The sequence below is a fragment of the Plectropomus leopardus genome, chromosome 12 (assembly GCF_026936395.1).
Source record: "Plectropomus leopardus strain MGB_pleo_1.0 chromosome 12, ASM2693639v1, whole genome shotgun sequence".
Lineage (NCBI taxonomy): Eukaryota > Metazoa > Chordata > Actinopteri > Perciformes > Serranidae > Plectropomus > Plectropomus leopardus.
The window spans coordinates 3,621,408-3,624,345 of NC_142187.1; positions in this window are offsets into that span (position 1 = coordinate 3,621,408).

A 2,938-nucleotide genomic window follows, 5' to 3' on the forward strand; every position below is an offset into this window, starting at 1 on the left:
ACAGGTTTTATTGAGGAACTCGCATTCACTTCCGGTCATAAATTTCAAAGTAAAACCTTTATCAAACAACAATATGCAATATTTCGGTAATATACAACACTTTACATAGAAGAGGTAATTTACAGTAACTCAAAATTATTTTCCTAAAATTTGCATCCTCCACTACTTTTTCATATTCTCTATGCAAAACGATCCATGCTTTAAATTTGAATTGACATTTACATACTTCCCCTCCCACTCCGCCTGGTCCCTTCTGACTTGACAGACTTGACGCAGCTGACAGTGAGCCGGATGGGATCTGTTCCGTACGTGCCCCGCTGTGGAGGAGCCACGTTCAGCACGCAGCAGCCTGGTCAACCAATCATGTTCCACTTTCAAAGAGTACAGACCAGCCAAACGGCTACGGTGTCTCAGACAGTGTATTTCTAGGTCGCTTTTGCTAAATATTACTCAATATTTTAGTGAAGGTCCATAATGCAAGATAATTTATTTACCATGCCCAAAACATCAACCCTCTCCCTGTTATGAATAGTTAAATACAATATGCAGAAGTAGCCTTTTATAAAACCAGAGTGCAACTCATAAAATGTGACCATTTATTGGTATGGTTATGATGGTCTACATTTAAATTAATTTTATGATTAAGTATTATAACATTAGGGTGGCCCTAGTGGTCATACAAAACAACATTTTAGAAAACACAACCTTACAGAAAACACAATATTTCACTGAAAACTAAGGCAATCCATAAAACACAAATTTTAGAAACAATCAGATTTCAGATAAAAAAAACAGTTATCATAAAACACTAAGACATCTTAGAAAACACAGACATTTTGAAAAATCCAACATTTCACAAAACACAAAATTGTACAGAACACATTGTCATTTTACAAAACATGACATTTCACAAAACAGCGACATTTAACAAAACACGACATTTTAAATACACATTTTATAAAACGCATTGACATTTTACGAACCATGACATTTAACAAAACATTTAACAAAACACGACATTTCAAGAATACACAACATTTCAAAACACATTGGCATTTTACAAAACATGGCATTTCAAAAAAGACGATATTTTACAGAACACAAAATTTTACAATACACAAAGACATTTCACAAAACACACTTAACAACTTAACAACTTAAAATGTGGCAGTTTTATTAAATGTAGTGCTTTAGTGCTTTTTTAAAAAAAATGTTGCTGCATTTTGTAATATGTTGCTTTTTTGGTGAAGTGTTGTTGTGTTTTGTTTTTTAAATGTTGTGGTGTCTCGTGAAAAGCAGTTATGTTCTCACCCTCAGGGCCACCGTATTTTGTGATTGCCAACTATGAATCTGGTTGAAGAGCTATTTGTGTGTGTGTGTGTGTGTGTGTGTGTGTGTGTGTGTGTGTGTGAGACTGTTGGACAGGAAGCCAGGTGGCGTCTTCACAGGGGGATCTGACCTGGTTTCCCTGCTACTAATTGAATGTCATCTATAACATCAAGGTCTTCATTGCACAGGTAGATGAAAATGTCTGCGTGACAAGTAATGGTGTGAAAAGTAGACTGTAGTATAACTAAAGGAGTTTTGAGTGGAATATTGTCAACAGATCACTTGAACGGATAGCTTTGAACTTTTGAAGATACTTACAGTGAGTGAAGCAGACAAGAGTGCTGACACGGGTGCTGAGCAATGTACTGCTGTGAGTGAGGGGCAGCAACAACACTTATTTTATGTAGTCATCTAAAAAAGTCCCACCTTAAAAAAAAACATTATTAGTTCAAGCATACACTATATTTAGAGTATTTTTTACTGCTTTACATTACGGTCAGACAGCAGATTCTGACAGGTAATTAAAGCCATTATATTGCTCTCTTCAAAGCATGATTCCATTGAGAAAAAAAATGTGATTTGACATCACTGATCGCAGGAGCTACTGACCTACCGCTGCATCAATTAGTTTATGTTATTGCAAGATGAGGTTTTTTTTTTGGTGAAGATTTATTTTATTTGGTATTAACCTATTATTTTGTCTGATTTATTTACACAAATAAATTAATGTCATTATGGTAGATTCATACATTAACTACTACTACAACTACTCAAGAAATAAAGGTGAAGAGGTAACAGAAAAGACAAAAACAGTCTGCAAATATTGCAAGAAGGTGTTGAATTACACAAACAGCACAACTAAGATGATGCAGCGTGTGAGCCGGCATCATACTAACAAGCTCAAGTGTGTTGACCACTGTGTCTTTTGTGGCAACATATGAAAATCAAGATTTTCATTTTTAAAAATCGTACTGAACCACAAAGTCCATTTAATCAATAAAATCGATATATCACCCAGCCCTAGTTGTAATAAACTTATACTTATATTCAGGTATAAGAACAACTCAATATGTTATTGTTAAGGACAATAAAATTAAAATTATTGGTGCATTTTATCTTAACTAAGCAGTTAAACAGACAGTGAGTATACATATACTGTCAATGAAAGCTTACTGATCAGCAGCAGGCTGTTGAATGAAGAGCTGCATGTTGACCTTTAACGAGACATCCAGCCCAAACTAAGAGGTTACTTGAACTTTCCCACATCATCATGAGCTGTCAACACTGCCAACTGTACGAGCTCTATATATTGCATTCCATATATATGTGTGTAGCGTGGGTGTGTATGTTTGCAGCTGTTGCTCTTTACAAGAATAAGATCAAGGTGAAGGTGAACATACAAGTGTGATGTGATCTGTGTGCTGACAAATGGGCAAACAACAACGGAGAGCCTCACACTGGTACAGTGCTCACACACAACTGAAGAATTATACTCTACGATACAGTTTACAACTTGTCCCTGGTATATCACTTCTCTTGTTCCGTATTGTTGTCTTTCGCAATCACATTCATGATACATGGTACAGGGATGCATAGTGCCCTAATGATG